The following is a 6,888-nucleotide window of genomic DNA, read 5'->3' on the forward strand; positions in this document are numbered from 1 at the left end:
GGTGCAAAGGCAACGCCACAGGAGATGGAGACATTAAAAATATATATATAATGGTTTCTGGGAGGTGATAAGTATTCAGTTGGGAGAAAATGGGTTGCGGAACACCAAAAGAAGTGAGTTAGCCATGCAAGCAACTGCCTGACCTAACCAAGCTGAGACTGCATAGCCAGCAGCCTGTGAGATGGCCTCACTTCTAATCTGAGCATCACACACGTGAAACCTTCTGAACCCATAACTTTAAAAACAGCCTTCAAATGGGCACTTGGGGGCAGTGGTTGCTTGGCTGTAAGTGAGGCAGAAACAGTGCCTGATTGTCAGTCTGGAATTGTGTGAATGCTACCATAAGCAAATAACCATAATGAGAAGGCAGCATGGGCCAAACCACAATTTCTCCAGGTCTCAGAAGGCTTCAGTCTGCGGAAATATATTCATGTTCTGTCATGGTGCTGAATTATGAAGTGATTCTTCGATTTTAACTGGTCCTTCATTCCTGCAGGAAGCACGTGGCCATAAAAGGGCTCAAAAAAAGAAAAGAAATAAAAAAAGGTAAGGGCTGTCCTTCAGAATCTGTCTCTTCCTGTTTATTTATTAGCTACACTCTAGCTGTTCCTGTCTTTTTTTTTTTTTTCTTCTCATGAGAGGCCCGCAGGTGACATCTGTACCAGGACCTTCCCCAGAGGATACTGGGGTGGATGTTCTTGGTTTTCACTGTCTCCTTCTGAACATCCTATTTAGTGCCAACTCCTTTAGCATCATTGTGCTTTGTTGTTGTTGTTGGACTGTATCTCCATAAGGCCAGCAAACGCCAAAGTGTAGGCAACATCATGTTTTCATGTATTCAGCAGATAGGTAGGATGAAAGAGGAGGGGTATTCAAACCTTGCTAACAGTCATAACAAAATCCTCTGAAAAGTGATACAGCCAAGACTGTTAGTTCTTTTGCGTGACTTTTACTTTCCACGGGAAAAAAATGCACTTGGCATGGTTTTTGTGGGCAGCAATAAGATGCCCACAGATGTGTACAGACAGATGTGACCCACCTCCTGCCTCCACCTCACCCTAAGACAGCTGGCCACTAGCTATTTTTGATCCTCAAAGCCATCTATCTGGGCAAACGTAACTCTCTGCCAGGTGAAAATACCTTTGCTTTCAGTGAGGTTTCTTTAGCAAAGGGACCAAGGTGGAAATAAGAAGCGTTCAGCCCTACAATAACAGAGGGATGATAAGAAAGTTGTTAGGGCTTCTTTAAAAATTTGTAAAATAAAACAGTAAAAATGCTAGGATTTGATCACAATGTTTTATGAATTATAATGTGAAAGTTCAAAAGGACAACTAAGAAAAATGTCAAGGCCCTATTCTTCAGAATTAATCTGAGGAAGCAAAAGCAATCCAGCAGATGATTTCTATGCTAAAGTTGTGCATAAAATAAATGTTCTGATCAGAAATTGGGGATTAAAGTGAACACTTAAAGTCTTAGTGGTGAAAAAAAAAGGTGGGGAAAAACTTATGGCATATTTTAATTTTGTTCCTTTTTTTTCTATGCTTTTTTTTTCAGCAGCCCATGGGGAACTCACAGTGGAAGTCCATTCTTGAAGGACTGCACATCTGGTATGGACCCATGCCAGAACAGTTTGTGAAGGACTGTATCTCGTGGGAGGAACTCCACACCAGAGTAGGGGAACAGTGTGAAGAAGGAGTGGCAGAGGAAAAGTGCTATGGACCAACCACAGCCCCCACTCACTGTTCCTTGGCACTGTGCAGAGAGGAGGAGGAGGTAGAAGAGTTGGAAATGAAAGTGTTGGAATGGAAGTGAAATTGAACCTGGGAAGAAGGTGGATGGGGGGGGAAGATGTTTTTAGTTTTGCCCCTTTTTTTTTTTTAATTATTATCCTGCCCTGTTATTAATTGGCAATAAGTTCAATAAATCTACTACAAGTCAAATCTGTTTTGCCCATGATCGTAACTGATGAATGATCTCTCTAGCCTTATCTTGACTCATGAGCTTTATCATTGTACTTTCTCCCTCTGTCCTGCTGAGGAGCAGGAGTATGAGAACAGCTGGGTGAGGGTCTGGTGGCTGGCCATGTTAACTTACCACATTTGCTTTCACAGTTATTTAAGAAATAGTTAATTAAGTCTATTAATGTAAAACAAAACTCTTCGGTAACATTATATTAAGCTTGGAATACTTTATGCACAAATCAAGGCTGCAGATTTTATGCATAATTAATTTCTGTAATGTTCCAGTTAATGGCCCTCTCGGCTCATCAACCAAGCAAGGGAGTGCACTGTGTCATGGGAAACCATGTAGACAATAGATAAACTCATCCTTTTGGAGGTCTTCCTGACATGAGTCCTTATGGTACCATGAGCTTTCTGTTCTCCAGCAGATGTCTAACTGGAGGTATCTCACCTCACTTTGGAGAGTGTACAAAAGGCAGAAGTGAAGTATGGTCCCACCAGGAGGGCTGTAGGACATGGCTCCGCCTGCACCAGTACTCTGATGATGTTGCTCTTCAGAGGCAGATCAAAATAGAGACATCTACAGAGCTAAAGGGTAACCAAACATCCAGTTCAAATGCTATTATTTTCCACAGGCTTTGCAGCAAATTAAAATAGGAGCCCTGTTTATCTACTCCAATAACTCTAAGGGCTACCATTCTTGCAAGGTTCATTTTATTTTACCTTCACAATTTCTGAATGACAGAAAAAATGAGCACTTCTGTTGGTCAGCCTGTTCAGCACATTCCTCAGCCGACAGCTGGAAATGAAAAGCCATGGTCTAATCTCAGTAAATTCAATAGAGACTGACATCATGGGGATCAGCGCTGAATCTACATACATGTTGCCAGAGGTAGATCTGGTAATTGGATAGAAAAGCATGGAAAGTTTGTAGATATTCAGCTATCATCTATCACTACTTGTTAATAAAACAGAAAGAGTAAAAGAAAAAATGATTCTGAAGTAATCCTGTTTTGTTGGTAGCAGAATTATAGATGCATAATTAATAATGCATATTGCAGAATTAACAGTCTGTAGTACCTTTGTCTGAAAATGGTAGCAAAGATCTGGATTTTCATCACAGTTCTTCATTGTCCCAAGCAGGTCATTTACCTGTCTGCATTGTGAGATTAACTTTTCTCAATTAATGCTAATATCAGTTCTTTTTGTTCTAATCAGACTCTTCCAAAAGAGCAATAAGCAATGTGGGATTAGCATTAATAAGAAAAAAAGAAAAACAAGCATATTATGCCTGCTGGGCTTTTGCTGCTAGAGTTCCACTTCCACCTACGCTATTAATAAGGCTCTGGGTGAAACTGGCTTCTTTGAAGATGGAAAAAAATAGTCATGTACTTCTAAAGCATTTTTTTTCCATGCAGAAACTGTTATAAGCAGAACAACTGTGTGGATGCAGTGAAAGGCAAGTGTCAGAATACAAATCTTTTCCTCTCAAAACATTTAACATTGACTGTACCAATGCAAATAGTCATCCAAGAGGAGTAAAAAATCACAAAAAAACTGCCTACCACAGTAGCATGAAGGCCTTAACTTTGTAGTATGTCAGCTGCATGGAGATCAGAGAAAAGTCCAGAGGAGCACAGATTCTGAAGTGTGAGGGCCACCTCACATTTAAGTCCCCCCTCTTCCTCTACCACAAGCAGAAGAAGCTGTTCTGAGTGCGTTATAGACAATTTCTAGTTGTCTTTGTCACAAAAAGTGTGACTTTAATCCCTTATTGGTAGCAGGGGTTTGTTGACTGAAGATAGCTTTGAGGAACAGAGCACTCAACCGTTTTGTGTGTTCATGTTTCATGCCTGGCTAGGGAAGAGATGATAAAACCGCCACAAGGTTGGGTTTTACATGCTGGATAAAAAGCACTAGAGAGGTTTCATTATTACTGTTCTTCAAAAGCTCTGCATAGTGCAGCCTCAGAGTGTGATGCGTTCAAGTCATCGGGAATGAAGAGTTCAGGTATTTCACATAGGGTAAGGCTGTGGAACAGGAAATGAGTAAGATGAGAGACTACTGACACATCTGAGAGGGCTCCAAATCAGCCTCGTTGGACTGTTTCAAGCAGAGGGTGCTTGAGAGAGTGCATGCCAGGTTCACAGTAGAGTCCTCAAACCTACAGAAAGGAAAGGGCAGAGGTTAAGGCTGTGGATAAGGACAGAGTCCCCTCCAACCAGGGGGTATTCAGGTACTCAGGCAGGATGTCATCTCCCCTTTGCTGATCTGCAGCATATCTGAGGGAAAAAATAAAGGGCAAGGAGGAAAGAATTAAATAAAGTTGTTTCAGAAAGCAAAGACCAGTGCATATTTCTCCTAAGAAAAAACACTGCTTGCAGACCACAGGTGAAAGCATGGTGACGAATTGTGAGTGCTGCTGTTGGGCCAGGGACCAGGGGCTGTGCCTCTAGGTTCGAATTAGATTTTCCATCCCATTTTCTTATGTCCTCTCCATGGTCATGTAGTTAAAACCACAGGGTGGCATGTGGTGTGTACCCACTCTATCATCTTCCTTGCACAGAAGGATGCTTACCCCGATAGCTGAGACACTGGTCTGTACAGCTGGGGAGGAAAATAAGTTCTCTTGAAGTTGGTGGACCTCTTCAGAATGTTTCTCCACAGCCGAGATGCAGGCCTGTAGGGAAGAGGAAAGACTTTCTTCGTACTATCAGAGTTGTTTTGCCAATTCATCCACTGTGGGTTCCTCATGCTCTTTCCAGGTCATTACTGCCAATGAGCTGGCATATAGTGATGGTGCACTCCATACAAACTTCCACCACATGGGTCAAGTACACTTGACTTCATCTGGATCTGTGGACATTTGTTCATTGTCTAGGTCCCTATAAGGTACCTCCCATAAGGTGAATTCCCTTCTCCACAGTGGTCCACTTGCCTGGTAGTTCTTCCTTTCTACCTTTCCTTCACAGCTGTCAGGAGATGCCTCCAGAGGCTGTAGCCTGGTGTTCCATCTCCAGTTGCTTTGTCAATGCCTGCATCTCTAGCAAGGGATCCCAGCCGCCTGGCTTCCCTGCCCTCTAATTCCAGACAATTGGATCTGGTGTCCCAGCACCGGGGCAACCAGGTGACAAGCTGCTCACCTATACAACAACCAAAATCTTTTTGCACATCTTGTAGCTGGTATAGGTTTCGGGTAGTTGCTGTCATTTTTGTGACATCTTCATCCTCCTGTTCCTCTGATGGCCCGGCCTCATCTTCTCCATACCTAGTCTTAACAGGAGTTTCTTTGCATTCTAAATGATCTGACTCTCTAAACCATTTTTTCATCTTTGTTATGGGTGCAACTGACACCGGTACAGTTTGTTTCCCTGGCTCAGCCTTGGGGCCTGTTTTAGGACTTGGACTGGCCACTGGGCCTGTCTCAGGGGTTATATTGGCATTGAATGCAGCTCAGAAAGCATAGGCAAAGCCCCAGCACGTTGCAGTGATTTGTGTATGTCTGGTACTGCCAGGGTGATAACACACCTTTTTCAAGCACTCCACCCATTTTTTAGGATTTTGCAGTTGTTTGGAGTGAATTTCCAAAGCACTAGAGGTGCCCACTGGTCTAGATGCCTGTCCATATCCTCCCACTCTCCCAGCCACTCATAACTATCCTACACCTCAGGACACATATCTGGATGACACTTAAGTATTTGCTTAACCTTTGACAAAACCTGAAGTGCATTCAAGAGACATAACAATAAGAACATGCCTGTCTGAACAGCCCAAGGAAAGTCAAAGTTTTAGAAAGGTACCATAACTCTACTGGAGGAGAAGAAAGGGAAAGTGAACAAGTGGGAAAAAACATCTTCCCCTGACCCTACCTCAGAGGGTATTAACAGTTACACCTTTCATGCTTTTTCTTCAGGGAGCCAATCTATGGAGGGGTCAGGGGGGATGTCCAGCAATAATTGCTTTCTTTAAAGTTATCTCCTTGAAGCTATAACTTCCAGTAACTTAAAGGCTTTTGACTTGCATATTGTGAAAACAGCATTTCTTTTATGAACAGCACATTCTCACAATTTCCACTTAGTGAAAGCAATGATAACGCCACCAGTATCTATCCAAATCCATTTCTACTTACCACAAGGCAAAATTTGACTTCACATTAAGGCACCTTTTTCACACAGGCTGTTGTTCAATCTTAACAAATACTTAAGAACATTCTTCAAAGTCAGGCTTACCTGTATGCTCTTGAGCTTTTTTTTTTTTTTAGGGCTGGGAATGGAGCTTAGAATCCATGTAAGTAATTTCACTGAAAACAGACAAGGTGAAGGAAGCACTCAAACTCCTCAACATTAAACAACTGTAGAACCCAGAAACACTTACCTGCCAGCTTCTGAACTTGAATCACTTCTAACAAGCTCACAGCTTATACAGTGAAATAGTACCACCACCAGGGTTTTACTGTATTGAGAAGGCACCACCAGTGTAACTAGCTCATAGAGTCTCTAAAACTATTCCACAGAGATGGTAGAAAACACAAAGAAGAAAAAACAACCTACTAGGGAACACTGAGTCTACCTCCCCATAAGGGAAAAGCACCCTAGATAACCTAAGCCTCAAACTCCCCTAATGCAGTCAATTCCCCCTAACTGCTCATGCTTCCTATATAGCAAAGGTCAAATGATCCACAGCTGGCAGATTTCACTTAACAAGGGTGGAGCTAAGAGACCTTGTGGAATAGGCTCATCTACTTGGCTTCAATGTTTTAAGGTTAATTGCTCCTTATCACTAATAGAAATAACCTGACAAGGGGCTTAGTGGTTAGAGTTGACCTAATGAATTAACTACAAAAGGTGCACAAGGGTCATATTTCTGTTAGTCATTCTGTGAGGAAAGTTAGTACAGAGCTTGTTAAAAAATAATAAATAAATAAAAA

General features: G+C 42.1%; 1 long non-coding RNA gene across 1 annotated transcript; it reads right to left on the reverse strand.

Annotated features, from left to right (window-relative positions):
- Positions 1 to 2,431: 2,431 nt before the first annotated feature.
- On the reverse strand, positions 2,432 to 6,595 carry LOC308176671. Its single transcript, XR_013938465.1, has 4 exons — positions 6,336 to 6,595; positions 4,540 to 4,641; positions 2,685 to 4,125; positions 2,432 to 2,541 (listed from the first exon to the last, which is right to left on the reverse strand). It is a non-coding gene; the product is annotated as an uncharacterized lncRNA (long non-coding RNA).
- Positions 6,596 to 6,888: the final 293 nt, after the last annotated feature.

Source organism: Anser brachyrhynchus (assembly GCF_964034855.1).
Source record: "Anser brachyrhynchus genome assembly, chromosome: 1".
NCBI classification, from domain to species: domain Eukaryota; kingdom Metazoa; phylum Chordata; class Aves; order Anseriformes; family Anatidae; genus Anser; species Anser brachyrhynchus.